At 40.8% G+C, this 19,298-nt stretch overlaps 1 protein-coding gene and 2 long non-coding RNA genes across 3 annotated transcripts in view; 1 reads left to right on the top strand and 2 right to left on the bottom strand.

Moving 5' to 3' along the window:
• The window catches only part of LOC117509631 (cGMP-inhibited 3',5'-cyclic phosphodiesterase A-like), a 147,939-nt gene that overhangs the window by 82,539 nt on the left and 46,102 nt on the right, over positions 1-19,298 (bottom strand). The gene's annotated exons all lie outside the window — the stretch shown is intronic.
• The window catches only part of LOC117509633, an 81,993-nt gene that overhangs the window by 62,221 nt on the left and 474 nt on the right, over positions 1-19,298 (top strand). The window lies entirely within an intron of this gene.
• LOC117509632 lies at positions 1,021-13,842 on the bottom strand. The gene is made up of 3 exons (XR_004560456.1): positions 13,734-13,842; positions 13,216-13,218; positions 1,021-1,032 (listed from the first exon to the last, which is right to left on the bottom strand). It is a non-coding gene; the product is annotated as an uncharacterized LOC117509632 (long non-coding RNA).

Genomic DNA, 19,298 nt, shown 5'->3' with positions numbered 1-19,298 from the left:
TTTACTTCTATTTACTTCTATTTATTGAAATAAATTGTGTTTTTGAAGACTTTTTAAAGAAGATTTAGGGGAACTGTCGTGTTCTAATTCATGTCTGGATTTTGGAAGAAAGAGAAAAATTTGCATATTCAGATTCTGTATTCAAGTAAAGAGACAGAGGCTTCCTTAGACATGTTGTTTCATATCAAAGGTCAGGGCTGTGATTCGATGAGTAAATGCATCAAGGAAATCAGAAGACACTTTCCTGGAGTACATGTACATGTATGAGTGTGTTTGTGTCACCTCAACCTTAACAAAACCCATTACACCACTCCAGAGGTTTATAACATCCTGCCATTGTGACATTCACCCATTACCTGGTAGTAATGGACTGTGTACAGCTAATGTCAGAGATGGACTGGAGGCAGACCGTATGTGTGCCGCAGCTTTCTGTGCATCTTTGTTGTTAGAATTCTCTTAAATTAGCAATTCAGCATGTTTTAACCCACTTTAGAGTGATATATATTTAAAATAACTTGCAGTATGTGTCTGCCTTCACAATGTTAAATCCGTGGCACTTTCACAAGCATTTGGTGAAACAAAAATTTGTCTAACAACACAGCAGCAGAGACACAAAAACTCACAGAGCTGAATCATAACCTCTCTGACAGTAACTGGTTTTCCATTACAGGTATGTGCAAAATATAAGCAATATTTTCAGAATGGCAACAAAATGCGAGCGCAAAATGACAGTGTTTCCATTGACTGATGGAATGTGGTTGCTGAGTTTTGTCCTCTCGCGATAAGCGTGGCTCTCGCGAAATCTGTGAACACCATAGTCATAGCAACAGAAAGGTACAGTAAGTCCCGCTAAATACTGCCATTTTGTTGTTTTGTTTTGTTTTTTCATTTTTTTTTTTCAAATTCAATGTTGCTGTAACATCATCTCTTTTAATGTTTAACAAGCTTGTGTGACTCTTTCGTGTATTACCGTGTAATAGTAGAAAAACTGTTTCCATTGCAGTTTTGTGAAATATGGCTTTTTCAGATTGCCTGAAAACCATCTTGTGCCAGCAAAAAAACCAAACAAAAAACAAAACAAAAAAACAACACTTTTGTAACAAATGAGAGCTTTTCTGAAATACGTTCACATTAAGCGCATTTTCAATGTGACACTTCAAATTGCAAAATTTGGAGGGTAATGGAAACCCACCGAGTTTCATCAGTAGCAATTATGAAGTATTAGTTTCATAAAATGCAGGACAGGTGTAACTCATTTGTCTGCTAAATGTATTAAATAGGGATTTCATATTTAAGATTTTTCCTTACCACTGCTGCTCTGGGAGTTAGTAAGGTTAGACCTTACTTGTGTGAAGCGCCTTGAGGCAACTCTGTTGTGATTTGGCGCTATATAAATGAAAATAAATTTAAAATGAACTGAAATTTCTGATCATGTTTTTTTAACCTGGTCCCGATTTAAGTCATTTAATAATCTGATACTTGTATTTTCCTTGATATTGCACACATGGTTTGCAAACAAACCATGGTACTTCTTGTTTTCCTTGAAACAGTTGCACCTGCAAATTCCAGATATTTCAGAAGCTCTCCACAAGTGGTCCCTGGTACTTGGACAACTCTTCTGATAATTGTTTTCACTCCTCAAATTGGTCGTGGCCAGTTTATAGTGAAATGATGTACTTTCCACTTCTGTGTTATGCCCGCAACAGTGCTTACTTCTTTAACATTCACAAGTTTAGAAATCCTTCTCTAAAAAATGTCATCAGTGAGGTTTGCAGCAACAAAGTTGTAAAGATCTTGAAAGAGCTCTTTGCTTTTACCCATCATGATGCTTCTTGTGTGACACCTTGGTAATGAGGTACCTTTTTATAGGCCATCAACTGGGACTGAACCAACTGATATTAATTTTCACTGACATGGAGCAGGATTGCGTTGTAATTACTGATAGATTTCAGCTGGTGTCTTGGCTTTCCATGCCTTTTTGCACCTCCTCTTCTTCAATGCTTTTCCCCTGTGTCATTTCACATTATTACACATAATTTCATTTATGGACAAATATGGTTTTATTTCTTTGTATGTGTGGATTATTTGGGTTGCTACATCATCTGCGCTCATCAAACAGAGGAAGACTGATGCATGCCGTTGGCGATCTATTGGAATAAACTTGTTGGGCATTTAGAGCAAAGTGTTAAAGGGTCCCTGCCACACCATGACGTTTTTACATATTCTTGAAGAATAAAAAAGCTTTTTCCACATGTTGTCTGTTTTTTTTTTTACCATAAAATTACACTGAACAAGGATTCAGACGTTTTGTTACTCATCTGAGAATTTGAATTTACCGCCTCCGAGTTGACCTACTTTTTCGCTACGACGGATGTGACGTCATTTGAGTAAATGTGTCGCAGCGCGGCTCTGTTTACAATACAACAGACACGGACAGCAAAGGCATACTGCGCAATTATAGCAAAGATTTAAGTGACATATCGATTGTTTTTGAAGAGGATGAAGATGTTTCTGATGAAGAGATTAACGGTGTAAATAATGAGCGGCTCCAAACCGTGTATGTTCCAGCCGAACGCGACAGAAGACGAGGATGTGAAGCTGCAGCTGACAGCAGCAGCGCTGAGGAGGACGATATAAGCTGCTGAATGGTTTGTTCACTCACCTTTTCTTATAAATGATCATTTATTCCTGGCACGGTGTGTTTGTGTATGAAAAAATTATTTGAGTAGCACAACGTGCTTAAATTCAGGAATTTGTTCTAAAATCACTGAAAATAAAGTTTCTGTACATTCTGTATATATTTAATCATTTATAAGTCAGTTTCTTGTGATTGCTAATTCTTCACTTTTTATTCAAAGCAAATGATTGCAAATCTTTATCTGAAAAGCTGTAGACCCACATGGGATGGGGGGGGGAAAGATTTCTAAATAAAAGAAAATTTTACTTCTATATCTGTTGTCACACAAAAATGTCAATGTTCTGTTTTTTTTTTTCCAGGTGTTCATGTGAACACAGTCAGCTGATGCCACTCGTGATCGGGTCTCGCTGTTGCAGGGAAATTTCTGCAGTCCTGACAGAGATGCAACGTGGTGGCGAAAATCCTCAATGTGTTACACAACTGGCTAGTTTCTTGATTGTGTGTTTGGATGCAGATGTCCTCAGAGTGGCACACTATGCCTACATGATGCTCCACAGTAAGAGTCAGCACATGGAATAGTTCAAAAGTTTAATTTACATGGTTTATAGAAAAAAGTAAAAAAATATTCAAATATAAAAAGAATGAACTGTTGTTTTGAACATAAATCCATGCTATTTTTTTGTTGCAGAAAGTATCATCATATCGCATATCGGCAATTTGTGCGGTTGTGTTGGGGACACTTGGGATGGCACAGAAGGTTGCCACTACCAGCTTGTGTTGTATTCAAAGTGAGTACTTTTCCATCACCATCATCCGACTACACTGGCTTCCAGTTTCCTCCTCTGGAGTGAGGGGTTGGGCTCATCGGTGGTACCTGGTCCGCTTGGCAGCATCAACCTCAGCTTTGTCCGTTCACGTTGGCTGCTCATTGGAGGAGGATCATTGGTGGGGATTTCTGGTCGGTTTGATGTTTTGCAGATCTGAAGAACCTCTTTCGCTAAGTCACTCATATAGACTAAATAAAATGTTTTTTTTAACAAATTGTAAAACACTTCTCATTTGAATGAAACAATGTGAAACTTATGTGAAATTGTATTTTTATTCACTTTATCATGCTATATAAAAAAATACAAATAACAATCTGTTTTTTTTTTTTTCTTTTTCCATTTTCCACATATCACATGTTGGATATGTGGCTAACTTTCTCACTGTGAATCCTCCTCTTTTCCACTAAGGAAAGTATATTCTGAACCTTGGTCTCTCTTGCTTTGTGTGCTTTTGTTGTCTCCCTGCATTTTTATTAAAATGAAGGGTTGCCACCAAAGTCCTAAAACAGAAGTTAAAACAAAATTAATAAAAAAAAATAGCTTATATACATTACAAAATACTGTTTGAAAGTTAGGGTGTTATTGAGATAACATAGACAACTTACCTGCAAAGCTGACCCTGATATGAGAAGGAGACTCAATCACAAGTGGCATCGGCTGACTGTGTTCACATGAGCACCTGGGAAAAAAAAACAGAACATTGACATTTTTGTGTTTTCCAAATATACATATGCATGTAAACTGAACAGCCTGTTTTTTGTTCAGACTTCTGTTCATTCAAAGTAGATTAGATGTGATGCAATTTATGATTACAGATGTTCTCTATGTGTATTTTAGACAGGAAAGTCTCCATTTAGCATAAACATTTTTCTACAATATTATGCCTGATAAAATTTGACAACAGATATAGAAGTAAAATTTTCTTTTATTTAGAAATCTTTTCCCCCCCATCCCATTTGGGTCTACAGCTTTTCAGATAAAGATTTGCAATCATGTGCTTTGAATAAAAAGTGAAGAATTAGTTAATTAGTTAATGAATTAATTATGTACCATAGTGTACAGAATAACAGTAGTGCTATGTGACTAAAAAGATGAATCCAGGTTTTGAGTATATTTCTTATTGTTACATGGGAAACAAGGTACCAGTAGATTCAGTAGATTCTCACAAATACAACAAGACCAAGCATTCATGATATGCACAGTCTTAAGGCTATGAAATTGGGCTATTAGTAAAAAAAAAAGTAGAAAAGGGGGTGTTCACAATAATAGTAGCATCTGCTGTTGATGCTACAAACTCAAAACTATTATGTTCAAACTGCTTTTTTAGCAATCCTGTGAATCACTAAACTAGTATTTAGTTGTATAACCACAGTTTTTCATGATTTCTTCACATCTGCGAGGCATTAATTTTGTTGGTTTGGAACCAAGATTTTCCTGGTTTACTAGTGTGCTTGGGGTCATTGTCTTGTTGAAACACCCATTTCAAGGGCATGTCCTCTTCAGCATAAGGCAACATGACCTCTTCAAGTATTTTTGACATATCCAAAGTGATCCATGATACCTGGTATGTGATATATAGGCCCAACACCATAGTAGGAGAAACATGCCCATATCGTGACGCTTGTACCGCCATGCTTCATTGTCTTCACTGTGAACTTTGGCTTGAATCCAGAGTTTGGGGGAGGTCTCACAAACTGTCTGCGGCCCTTGGACCCAAAAAGAACAATTTTACTCTCATCAGACCACAAAATATTCCTCCATTTCTCTTTAGGCCAGTTGATATGTTCTTTGGCAAATTGTAACCTCTTCTGCACATGTCTTTTATTTAAGAGAGGGACTTTGCAGGGGATTCTTGCAAATAAATTAGCTTCACACAGGCGTCTTCTAACTGTCACAGCACTTACAGGTAACTCCAGACTGTCTTTGACCATCCTGGAGCTGATCAACGGGTGAGCCTTTGCCATTCTGGTTATTCTTCTATCCATTTTGATGATTGTTTTCCGTTTTCTTCCACGTGTCTGTTTTTTTTTTTTTGTTGTCCATTTTAAAGCATTGGAGATCATTGTAGATGAACAGCCTATAATGTTTTGCACCTGTGTATAAGGTTTCCCCTCTCCAATCAACTTTTTAATCAAACTACACTGTTCTTCTGAACAATGTCTTGAACGTTCCATTTTCCTCAGGCTTTCAAAGAGAAAAGCATGTTCAACAGGTGCTGGCTTCATCCTTAAATAGGGGACACCTGATTCACACCTGTTTGTTCCATAAAATTGATGAACTCACTGACTGAATGCCACACTACTATTATTGTGAACACCCCATTTTTTACTTTTTTTTTTTTTACTAATAGCCCAATTTCACAGCCTTAAGAGTGTGCATATCATGAATGCTTGGTCTTGTTGGATTTGTGAGAATCTACTGAATCTACTGGTACCTTGTTTCCCATATAACAATATACTCAAAACCTGGATTAATCTTTTTAGTCACATAGCACTACTATTATTCTGAACACTACTGTATGTACAGAATGTACAGAAACTTTATTTTCAGTGATTTTAGAACAAACTCCTGAATTTAAGCACGCTGTGCTGCTCAAATAATTTTTTCATACACAAACACACCGTGCCAGGAATAAATGATCATTTATAAGAAAAGGTGAGTGAACAAACCATTCAGCAGCTTATATCGTCCTCCTCAGCGCTGCTGCAGCTTCACATCGTCGTCTTTTGTTGTGTTTGGCTGGAACATACACGGTTTGGAGCCGCTCATTATTTACATCGTTAATGTCTTCATCAAAAACTTCCACATCTTCTTCAAAAACAATCGATATGTCACTTAAATCTTCGCTATAATCGCGCACTATGCCTTCGCTGTCTGTGTCTGCAATATTGGTAAACAGAGCCGCGCTGCGACACATTTACTCGAATGACGTCACATCCGTCGCAGCGAGAAAGTAGGTCAACTCGGAGGTGGTCAATTCAAATTCTCAGATGAGTAATGAAACGTCTAAATCCTTATTCAGTGTAATTTTATGGTAAAAAAAAACAAAGACAACATGTGGAAAAAGCTTTTTTATTCTTCAAAAATATGTAAAAACATCATGGCGTGGCAGGGACACTTTAAATTGTTGTTAAAATGTGGTTCTGCCTTGTAGCAACAGCTGCCACGACTCTTCAGTTCGCTGCTTCAGCACTTATAAAGCAAAGCAGAGAACGTGCATGCACTTATTTGGTGACTCTGATTTAATCTGGATTAATTTAACTAACACAGAACAATCCAAAAATGCCTTGATTAGGCTGATTTTGATATAATCTGATAAATATTTACACCCACTGTTGACTCCAGCTTTTGCTTTAAATATGTTAATTTCAATTTGGCACTGCAGTTTGAGGGCGAGTGCTAAAGGAGTAAAATATGACCTGTATGATGTAATTTCTCTACTTTTGGGGACAGAAACACAGCATTTTCTGTGAGGTTTTGAGCAAATTACACGCAAACAAAGTGAAAATGCAAAGAAAAAGTGATGATGCGGTGGGAAAGTGGACATGTGTTGCATTGTGTCAAGGCGGTTGTGCAGGCGAGAGAACACAGCTACTCTGGTTAGCTGTGTAGGCTAACACTTACCAACACGACCTCTCCACTCATTTCATCTTCCCTTCTCCACTGGCAACCGAAAAAACTGCACTTTTGCGACTGCTTCGATGATTACAGCCAAAAAAAAAAAAAAAAAAAAAAAAAAAAAAGTACACCATTTTTCCGTGTGAAATTATGCTGTGTTTATATTGCACAGCGGGAGCAGCTGTCCCCATAAGTGTTCAAATCCTGCAATATCACGCAGGGTTCAAACGAGACTGCGCTGCCCTATTAGTTTGCCTTTAGAGTACATATTGTGCGATTATTCTCTTTTAGCGTCAGTGAGCCCATTAAATGCTCATATTAAACACTTTCAGGAAGCTGTAAGGTTGCACAACATGACCCCTTTAAATCTCGCTTAAATGTACACGATCTTTACAAACGGTCACTGAAGAATGATCATATTGACAACATTGACTTCTTTTTATTCTCTGCATGACCATCCTCCTCCTCCTCTCATCTGCTCTTTCACTCTATTTCAGTTCTCTAGCTCGACGCCCATCCCCCAGCTGTCCCCCGAGAGATAGTTTAGAGATATGTAGCCAGATCAGGCATGAGGGCAGATGGTGAGAGAAGAGAGAGGGAGATAGTGGGAGAGATAAAGAAAAAAGAGTGAGGGACAGATCCAGAGGCAGGCCGTGACCACTGAGTTGAAAAACTAAATGCAAGCTCTGCATTGTTTTTTCAAAATTATAGTAAAAGTGAATATCATGCTTTACAATATTAAGTAAGTACCAAATGATCTGACATTAACTGTGGTTATAGGAGAACTCTGGGATTTTTTTCAAACATGGACTTCGTCTTTTCACTGGGGACAAACACTATTTTAATGGGTGCATCATTGACTTAGAACACTCACCCTCTCACCCTGTCACAACTAACAGCTACGCAATGTAATGGGAAGGGTCCAGATAAAAAACACTCTTTGAAAACTACTTCTTGTCACCCCTGAACAGGCAAAAATGGTGTTAGAAGTGTCTGGTAGTACAGACAGGATCCCTATAGGATAGTATGTATGTTTAACATACATACTATCCTGTTACATGTGTAACAGGATAGTGAAGACAGCCAGCAGGATCATTGGTGCCCCTCTTCCATTCCTAGTAAGTCCCTTCGGCTGCTCCCTTGTTTGCACTCAGGGTCGCCACAGCAAGTCCAAGGTGGATCTGCATGTTGAATTGGCACAGCTTTTACACCGGATGCCCTTCCTGACGCAACTCCACATTACATGGACAAATGTGGCAGGAGTGGGATTTGAACCCGGAAACTTCTGCACTGAAACCAAGCACACCGATGGAGCTTTATGAGCAGCGCTGCGCTCAAAAGGTGACCTCCATAATCAAGGACCTTCATCATCCTTCTCATGGCCTGTTCTCCCTCCTGCCATCTGGGAAGCGGTACAGGAGCATTGGCTGCAAAACCAAAACCAGCAGAATGATAAACAGCTTCTTTCCACAAGTAGAGAAGCTTGAATCTTCGACTGGACTGGGTTGCTTGACATGAGGACGTTTCGCTTCAAATCACAGAAGCTTCCTCAGCTAAAATTCTTACTCTGGTAGTCTGACTTCTGTCTTGACTCTTGTAGAGAAGAGACTTCTTCTTCTTCTTCTTCAGAGTTGGAAGAAACTTGTTCTAACAGCACTGATCTGCTTGTCAAATTTAAAATGACAAAATCACCCCAAGGTTCCTCACACAGGAATGAGTGTTGAAACCCAGGGGACACAGGACATCAGCAGAGCAGGCTGTGGGAGTGCTCCCCCCAAACAGGATAACCTCCGTCTTGGATTCATTAAGATTTAGTAGGTTAGCATCCAAGATTTGACCTCACTCAAACAATCCAACAATGGCTGCATTGGTTCATTGCCTAACGACCTTAGTGGCAGGTAAATTTGGACATCATCGACAAAGCAATGGAAAGATATTTGGTATTTTCGAAAGATACCGCTGAGGGACAACATGTACAAAAGGAAAAGAATAGAACCTAGAATGGAGCCTTGAGGGACTCCACAGGACAGTGGGGCCACGCTGCCTCATTCAGAAACGCAGATGTTTCTGAGCGGATTCCGCCATGTTGAATTAGCAGCCGGAGAGAGACGAGCCAGTTACATCACAGTGCCTCTCTACTCTGACTGGCTGCCCCCCCCCCCCCCCCCAAACAAATGTGGATTTGCATGATTCATTAGCATAAAAACAGGAAACAACCAGTTATACATGAATGCGCTTGTAGCGTATCTGCTCTGTGTACACACACCTGATCCTATAGAAATCTCAGAATGAGGGGGTCCTGATTAGCATCACCTGGGAGAATGCTTGTGAAGACCAGGGACCAGTTGCATCAGTAAGGATATCCAGCTGGTCTCACATTGACGCTGGTATCACACCGGACCTGGTCTCTCACTGACGCTGGTCTCAAACCGACGCTTACATTTTCAACTTTTGGAAAGTAAAACAGATTTCCGGGCCCGACTCTACACAGTGTTAAATAAAAGCTGTCATTATATGAAATCAGTTCTGTCATTGTCTGCACATCTGTTGCAGCTCAGTTTATTTATACAAGTCATAATGCAAGTCACTTCAAGGCGCTACACACGAGTAATGTTACCCAGTCCCATGAGCAAGCACATTAGTGACGGTGGTCAGGACAAACTCCCTCAGCATTTTTTTTTGTGTGTTTAATTAATCTATCTTTTGACAATTGATATTATAATAACCCTTAAGTAAATTAAGTAAATACAGAAAAATGTTTAAAGGCACTCTCTGAATCTTGACTTCTCTATCCACTTCACACACACTCGTCTCCTACATACTTAACTGACCTAAAAACGAGGCTGTAACAAGAAGCTTAATTTAGACAGGGCTTCAAGTTGCCCCAATTATCTCATCATCACTGATTAAACGGCTTTCCTTTTGTTCTACTCACACACTGTATGCAGCTTCAAAGCATGCGCGCGCACACACACACACACACACACACACACACACACACACACACACACACACACACACACACACACACACACACACACACACACACACACACACACACACACACACACACACACAGAGTACAGGCCTCAATGTAAACCTGGTGGTGGGGAAGTGAGTCAAATTAAGATAATACTGAACCTGTTTGGGAGGATGCAAAGTGTCCTGATGACGTCCGGTGGCACCAGCTGAGTACCTCCTCTGCATTTTTGGTGTTCAACTAATCACAATCAACCTCAGCCCTCTGGATTCCTATAGTATCCACTCCCTACTCCTCTCTTCTTTAACGGTAGTTCAAATATCAGAGTGGCTCTAATACAGCTGATATTTCACTAATGCAGCACATGAACACTCCTCTCACACTCCTCTAATGCCTCCCGAACCTCCCTCTGTCCTCTCACCCGTCCCTGCTCCTGCATCTGCCTGTCAGGATGGTCGACTCCAGATTCAGGGATGAGAGGATGAGATTGACAGGAGAATCATCTGTATTGAAGATACCTGGTTGCTAGGCTGCACCGGGACAAAGATCAAAATGACTCGTCCCTGGACCATAAAATAAGTTGTTTGGGGCTCAGGTGGCTGCAGTTTTACTCCGCCCACTACTTGTCGAGTGTTTCCTGTGATAGCAGGTGATGCATGACAACCTAGCAGCGCGTAATATGCATTATCAGAACATTGCTTTCTACATCAGGAAACTGAGGTGCTTATTGATTCCTTAAAAGTCATTTTCAGATGCAGGTTTGGACGCTGGTTGGAGATGTGTGCTCAGTATGAAGAAATAAAATGGAAAACAGAAAAAAATTGCAATCTGTTATGACTGATAACCATGAAATGTGTAAAAATCGTAAGGGTTCCTCAGATACGGACCATGTTGGTTCTTCTTAGCGACAGCCGATGAATATTTCTAACCAAAGCACTGGGTTTCTGTTAATTTTATGTAATAATGACAGAAAATTCTGATAGATGTGATGTTTTCTGTCATAATAAATAAAAATAAATATTGGTTCTCCATATAAGTCCTTATAATATTAAAATTGTACTCTGTTTTAGTCACATATTAAAAAAATGACAAAAGCTGCTAAATGTGGTATCTAAAATTTATAAATAAAAAAGTAAAAATATGCAACCACTTTTAAGCTTAAATTTTTTTGTGTGGCTAACTGCTATTTTTAAGTATATCAATTTTGTATTTAATGAGGTTTATGCAAATATTAGCAATACAAAAAAGAAATCCATTTTTATGATGTTTGTAACTTGTTACTTTCAGTTACTTTCTACAATATTCTTTTTTTATGTAATGTAATGAACTCAGAATTTCAAAGTAAATTGTTGGCTCACTGATGGAAAAAAAATAAACATATAGTGTGCATAAATTACAAAAACTCACTTTTAATTTAATAATTAAGATTTTATTTTATTTTGTACTTAATCATTGGGACCAGCAGACACTTTGTGCAGCTACTGTCTGAAGAAATATGTTTAAAAAAAAACCCTGCAAATGTTGAGTTTTTATTAGAAACCCAACTCAGGAAAAAAAAAATGCATGTTGTTGTTACATTTACTTTGACTTCTGTTTCATTGAAGACAGTATAATGCCAAGATATTTCATGTTTTGTGTGGTCAACTTCATTTCATTTGTAATATATATCCATTCTTACAGTTAACACCTGCAACACATTATAGAGGTGAGGGTAATTTAGGGCTTGTACTGAAGTTAAAACAAACAAGCAAATAAATAAATAATGATGCTATTTCAAACAAGTGACATCACCAGGTGATTGTAATTATGTTTTGGTACAAAAAGCAGTACCCATGAAAGGCTGAGTCACTGAGGAGCAAAGATGGGCAGAGGATGTCCAGTTTGTTGCAGTCAAGGTAAAATTATTATTAAGATATAGATGTACTTATTTAACTATTTATTTTAAGCATGCAAAGTATTAATTCAAAGGAAGAAATTAATTCATTTGAGAGAAGATGATTAAGAAATAATAGTGACTCTGTTTGGGTCATAGTGTGACTGCAAACACAAATTTTCCAATGTTAAATCTGGTTGGTAAATTGAGGAAAAAAATGATGCTCAATGCAAATATACAGCAGACACATAACCCTCTTTTTCTGCTCCTCTGGGCTGCACTGACCTGGGATCTGTTCAAAGCACTTTTGTGGTCCCATTCTGGCTGGCGCATCATCTGCATATAGAATCCACATACAGCGTGTACTGTCAGAGGCTTATCCACTCAGAGATACTATGCAGTACTACCTAAGAAGCACTTCAGTTTTCTTGCTGTGTACCCATTATGTCCTTCAGTCTCTCTCTTTCTCTCTCTCTCTCTCTCTCTCTCTCTCTCTCTCATCAATCTAAAAATAAAAGAAAAACAGGCGCAACTGCTGAAGAAATAGTAAATGGAAAGACACATCACCCCCAGTGCCACAGGGCTGGCCTGTGTTCGTACTCACCCCCACCAACACCTCCATCCATCCCAGCCCGCCCATTGTTGCAATAATTTGCCATTTGTGCTCAACCAGGATGAGCTATAATTCAAATTTACAGCTTGGACCACAATTTTGAACTGCATTACAAGCAATACACCTCCACAAATGATAATATCAACAAGAATTACATCCACCAAGGATGTAATAAAAATCATCTGTGTTTGTTTATTTATTTATTTATCTGTCTGTTAGCAAGATTATGTCAAAACAACTGCACGGCTTTTGACAAAAGTTTCACCAAAGATAGATATTAGGCCAAGGAAGACTCCATTAGATTTTGGAGGTGAGCTGGTTCCGGATCAGGATTCTGGATCAAGTTTCACTTTATATAGGCTTTGAAGGATTACTTTTAGCAGGATTACGTCAAAAGTACTGCACAGATTCTCACCAAATTTGCACCACAGATACATATTAGGCCACGGAAGACTCAAATCCATGACAAAATCCCAGCAGACAATATCCCAGTGGACAGAATCCCAACCCCTTATTACAAAAATGGACAAAATCCCAGTCTCATTCCAAAGTCCAATCTTACTTGAACCCTAATCCTACATTAATGATGTACACTAATCCTAACCCTATTATATTTTATATTTATTCAGGAGATTAACTCAGCCACATGGGGTGTGCAGCCAGTACATTCTGAGTGCTGGTCCCAAGCCCGGATAAATGAGGAGGGTTGCGTCAGGAAGGGCATCAGCCACAGCATGAAGTCATGGGAAAGAGTAGTAGAAGCTAGGCTTAGAAAACAGGTGAAGATCTGTGAGCAGCAATATGGTTTCATGCCGAGAAAGAGCACTACAGATGCAATGTTTGCTCTGAGAATACTGTTGGAGAAGTACAGAGAAGGCCAGAAAGAGTTACATTGTGTGTTTGTGGACTTAGGAAAAGCTTATGATAGGGTGCCAAGAGAAGAGCTGTGGTATTGTATGAGGAAGTCTGGAGTGGCAGAGAAGTATGTTAGGGTAGTGCAGGACATGTACAAGAATAGTGAGACAGTGGTGAGATGCGCAGTAGGAATGACAGACTCATTCAAGCTGAAGGTTGGATTACACCAAGGATCAGCTCTGAGTCCTTTCTTGGTCACAGTGGTGATAGACAGGTTGACGGATGAGATCAGACAGGAGTCCCCATGGACTATAATGGTTGCAGATGACGTGATCTGTAGCGAGAGTAGAGAGAAAGTTGAGTCTAGTCTGGAGAGGTGGAGATATGTTTTGGAGAGAAGGGGAATGAAAGTCAGTAGAAGTTAGACTGAGTACATGTGTGTGAATAGGAGGTCGAGCCCAGTGGAATAGTGCAGTTACAAGGAGTAGAAGTGGTGAAAGTAGATAAGTTTAAATATTTGGGGTCAGCTGTTCAAAGTAATGGAGAGTGTGATAGAGAGGTGAAGAAGAGAGTGCAGGCAGGGTGGAGTGGGTGGAGAAAGGTGGCAGGAGTGATTTGTGACCGAAGAATATCAGCAAGAGTGAAGGGGAAAGTTTACAAGACAGTAGGGAGAACAGTAATGTTGTACGGCTTAGAGACGGTGGCACTAACAAAAAGACAGGAGGCAGAGCTGGGGGGTGCACGATTCAAGCTGTCTACAGTAAGGATGGGACTCTGTTGACCTCAACTGAGAATGCAATCCACCACTGGGAGGAACACTTTGAGGAACTCCTATGTCAGACCAGAGCACCCTGTATAGTAGAGCCAAAGCTGGAAGCTGATGGAGGATTATCCTCAATTTCCCTGGTGGAGGTCACTGAGGTAGTCAAACAATTCCGCAGTGGCAAGGCCTCGGGGGTTGATGACATCTGTCCAGAAATGCTGAAGGCTCTGGGTTTGGAAGGACTGTCTTGGATGACAAATCTCTTCAATACTGCGTTGAGGTCTGGGACAGTGCCTAAGGACTGGCAAATTGGGGCGGTGGTTTCCATATTTAAAAAAGGAGACCAGAGTGTGTGCCAATTACAAGGGCATCACACTACTCAGCCTCCCTAGTAAAAGTGTACTCCAGGGTGCTGGAAAGGAAGGTTCGGCCGATAGTCGAAACCTTGATTGAAGAGGAACAATGCAATGTCCGTCCTGGTTGTGGAACAACTGACCAGCTCTTCACTCTCACAAGGATCCTGGAGAGTGCCTGGGAGTATGCCCATCCAATCTACATGTGTTTTGTGGACATGGAGAAGGCGTATGATCGGGTACCCTGGGAGATAATGTGGGAAGAGCTGCAGGAGAATGGAGTGAGGGGGTCCATTCTCAGGGCCAATCTCTGTATTCACAAAGCCAGAGCTGTGTTTGGGTGCTTGGCAGTAAATCAGACTTGTTTCCGGTGGGGATCGCCCTCGGCCAGGGCTGCACCTTGTCACCAATCCTGTTTGTAATATTAATGGACAGGATATCAAGGCGTAGTCGGGGGAGGAGAGTTTCCAGTTTGGTGGGCTCAGGGTCTCATCACTGCTTTTTGCAGATGATGTGGTGCTGATGACCTCCATCACTCACTGGATTGGTTTGCAGCTGAGTGTGAAGTGGCTGGGATGATGATCAGCACCTCAAAATCTGAGGCCATGGTTCTCAGCAGGAAATTGATGGATTGCCTACTCCGGGTAGGAAATGTGGTCTTGCCCCAAGTGAAGGAGTTGAAGTACTTTGGGGTCTTGTTCACAAGTGAGGGGACAATGGAGCATGAGATTGACCAGCGAATCGGCTCAGCAGATAGAGTGAATGCAATTCCCTCTACCATACTGTTGTGACGAAAAGGAAACTGAACCAAAAGGCAAAGCTTTCGATCTACCGGTCAGTCTTCATTCCTATTCTCACCTGTGGTCATGAGGGTTGGGTCATGACCGAAAGAACTACAGTGGGGAAAATAAGTATTTGAACACCCTGCGGTTTTGCAAGTTCTCCCACTTAGAAATCATGGAGGGGTCTGAAATTTTCATCTTAGGTGCATGTCCACTGTGAGAGACATAATCTAAAAAAAAAAAAAAATCTGGAAATCACAATGTATGATTTTTTAAATAATTTATTTGTATGTTACTGCTGCAAATAAGTATTTGAACACCTACCAACCAGCAAGAATTCTGGCTCACACCTGTTAAGTTTTCTTTAAGAAGCCCTCTTATTCTGCACTCTTTACCTGTATTAATTACACCTGTTTGAACTTGTTACCTGTATAAAAGACAACTGTTCACACACTCAATCAATCACACGCCAACCTGTCCACCATAGCCAAGACCAAAGAGCTGTCTAAGGACACCAGGGACAAAACTGTAGACCTGCACAAGGCTGGGATGGACTACAGGACAACAGGCAAGCAGCTTGGTAGAAGACAACAACTGTTATGATTATTTATTAGAAAATGGAAGAAAAACAAAATGACTGTCAATCTCCCTCAGTCTGGGATTCCATGCAAGATCTCACTTTGTGGGGTAAGGATAATTCTGAGAAAGCTCAGAACTACACAGGAGGACCTGGTCAATGACCTGAAGATAGCTGGGACCACAGTCACAAAGATTACATTAGTAACACATGATGCTGTCATGGTTTAAAATCCTGCAGGGCAGCAAGGTCCCCCTGCTCAAGCCAGCACATGTCCAGGCCATTTGAAGTTCACAAGTGACCATCTGGATGATCCAGAGGAGGCATGGGAGAAGGTCATGTGGTCTGATGAGACCAAAATAGAGCTTTTTGGAATCAACTCCACTTACCATGTTTCGAGGATGAGAACAACCCCAAGAAAACCATCACAACCGTGAAGCATGGGGGTGGAAACATCATACTCTGGGGGTGCTCTTCTGCAAAGGGGACAGGATGACTGCACCGTATTGCAGGGAGGATGGATGGGGTCATGTATTGCGAGATTTTGGCAAACAACCTCCTTCCCTCAGTAAGAGCATTGAAGATGGGTCATGGCTGGGTCTTCCAGCATGACAATGACCCCAAACACACAGCCAGGGCAACTAAGGAGAGGCTCCGTAAGAAGCATTTCAAGGTCCTGGAGTGGCCTGGCCAGTCTCCAGACCTGAACTCAATAGAAAATCTTTGAAGGGAGCTGAAACTCCAAACCTGAAAGATCTAGAGAAGATCTGTATGGAGGAGTGGAACAAAATCCCTGCTGCAGTGTATGAAAACCTGGTGAAAAACTAAAGGAAACATTTGACCTCTGTAATTGCAAAGGCTACTGTACCAAAAATTAATATTGTTCAAATACTTATTTGCAGCAGTAACATACAAATAAATTATTAAAAAATCACATTGTGATTTCTGGATTTTTTTTTTTTTTTTTTTTTTTTTAGATTATGTCTCTCACAGTGGACATGCACCTAAGATGAAAATTTCAGACCCCTCCATGATTTCTAAGTGGGAGAACTTGCAAAATCGCAGGGTGTTCAAATAGTTATTTTCCTCACTGTAGATCACGGGTACAAGCAGCCAAAATGGGCTTCCTTAGGAGGGTGGCTGGTGTCTCCCTTCGAGATTAGGTGAGATGCTCGGTCATCCGTGGGGAGCTCGGAGTAGAGCTGCTGTTCCTTCACGTTGAAAGGATCCGGCTGAGGTGGTTCGGGCATCTGGTAAGGATGCCCCCTGGGCGCCTCCCTAGGGAGGTGTTCCAGGCAAGTTCATCTGGGAGGAGACCCCGGGGAAGACCCAGATCTAAGTGGAGAGATTGCATCTCCACAATGGCCTGGGAACGCCTCGGGATCCAATAGTCAGAGGTGGTTAATGTGGCCCAGGAAAGGGAAGTCTGGCGTCCCCTGCTAGAGCTGCTGCCCCCACGACCTGATGCCAGATAAGTGGGTGAAGATGAGTGAGCTGAGTGAACACAAATTCTGTTAAATCAAGAAACCTGATCCAAGCCTAATCACCCTAGCAGCATCAACATAGTAAAGATGAGTTACGTACTTCAACTTTGCAATGTCATTTGCATTAATAAACACTTATCTGGTTACAAATGTTTGATCTATAATCTGTGATTTCCTGACATCAGAACAGTCAAGTACATTACAATATTCAGGCAATGCTTCTCTGATGAAGTCAGTTACAATGTCCATCAGTAGGCTTTGTTTAACCTCTGGAGCTTCTAATTGCTACAGTCTCCTGACCGTGAACATAATGTGGTACACTGGCTTTTACACATTTGCAAGGGCAAGTGCAGCTGTAGTGGATAAGTTCATAACATGATTTAGCACCTTGTACAAGGAGTACCAACATTTTGGCTCTCCTCCTTGGATTGTCTTCATGTTTCTCTTTCAAGGGCCTTTTTGTTCCATTTCAGTCGACAGGTCTTGTGCCATTTGGCAGTGTGTGTCATCAGTGTATCTGAATGTCAATGCCTTCATCCAGCTTTTGGAGTTCTATTGGTAGGTTGCCAGGGTCCTTAAACTGAAGAAGATTATCTGCTAATGATATGTAACTACTGCCAACAGGGAGCTCTGAGGACCTTGCTGGGCACTGTAATGTTTCTGTCTGACAACTGACAAAGAATACATTCTTCCCAGTGCGCATATATATATATATATATATATATATATATATATATATATATATATATATATATATATATATATATATATATTCATTTCAGTTATATAGTGCCACATCACAACAACGCTGCCTCAAGGCGCTTCACACAAGTAAGGTCTAACCTTACCAACCCCCAGAGCAAGCACACAGGTGACAGTGGTAAGGAAAAACTCCCTCTGATGATTTGATGAGGAACCCTCAAGCAGACCAGACTCAAAAGGGTGACCCTCTGCTTGGGCCATGCTACCGACACAATTGACAAAACGAATACATAGGGAATTTTGGGAGTCCATGCTAGTGTCCTGGTCCAGCACACCTGAACCATTGGCTGAATTACCTCCTCAGTATGCAGTCAAGTTCTCCAGAGTGCTGCTAATGACCTCATTCGTTGTTGTGTTGAAGCAGTGACACATCTAAAAGTTGCAGGACACCGGCCCTCACGGAGTTGAAGACGCCTGATCTAGACTAACCAATTCAGTCAATGGTTTTGCAGAGAAAAGCATGCAATCTCGGACCTGATTTACTAAAATCCCAGGTAACCAGTGCTAAACTGTGTAGGCGATCCAACGTTTTGCACGTTGGGGTGGAGACAATTTTGCAGGTGATTTATTCAGAGTAGGGGTGGTAACCAAGTGGTTTGTGCACTTGGTTTCAGTGCAGAAAGCTTCCGCTTCAAACCCCATCCTAGCCACATTTCTCCATGCAACGTGGAGTTGCATCAGGAAAGGCATCCGGTGTAAAACCTATGCCAATCCAACATGCAGAGACACCTCGCTCTGCTGTGGCGACCCCGAGTGAAAACAAGGGAGCAGCCGAAGGGACTTACTTTTCCTATAATCTTTATTATGTCTGTGCATTAGCTGTCAGAGCTCGTGGGCTGATGTCATAAAAGGAGAGATGACCTGACAGAGCAACTGGAAATGACTTTGCATCTTGAATGGCAGATGAGATAATCTGCCTAATACAGCGGATTCATGTTTATTCCCCCGAGGTATGAGAGGGAGGTTGTTTGTAAAAACAAAAAGACCATAACACACTGAATCACACTCTGCTGCTTCATAATGTGAACTGTGTCACTTCTGCACAACAATCTGGGTGCTGCTGTACAATTTGTGAAGGCACAGTCTTTTATGTTAAACTACTTGACTGCAATGCTGCACCAAAAACCAATTACTCTCTTGTCTGTATGTGAAACACATGCAGATGTTTCAGTT

Source organism: Thalassophryne amazonica, chromosome 4, assembly GCF_902500255.1.
Source record: "Thalassophryne amazonica chromosome 4, fThaAma1.1, whole genome shotgun sequence".
Classification (NCBI taxonomy): domain Eukaryota; kingdom Metazoa; phylum Chordata; class Actinopteri; order Batrachoidiformes; family Batrachoididae; genus Thalassophryne; species Thalassophryne amazonica.
The sequence above is the reverse complement of the archived record's forward strand: the minus strand, read 5'-3'. Positions and strand labels throughout refer to the sequence as shown.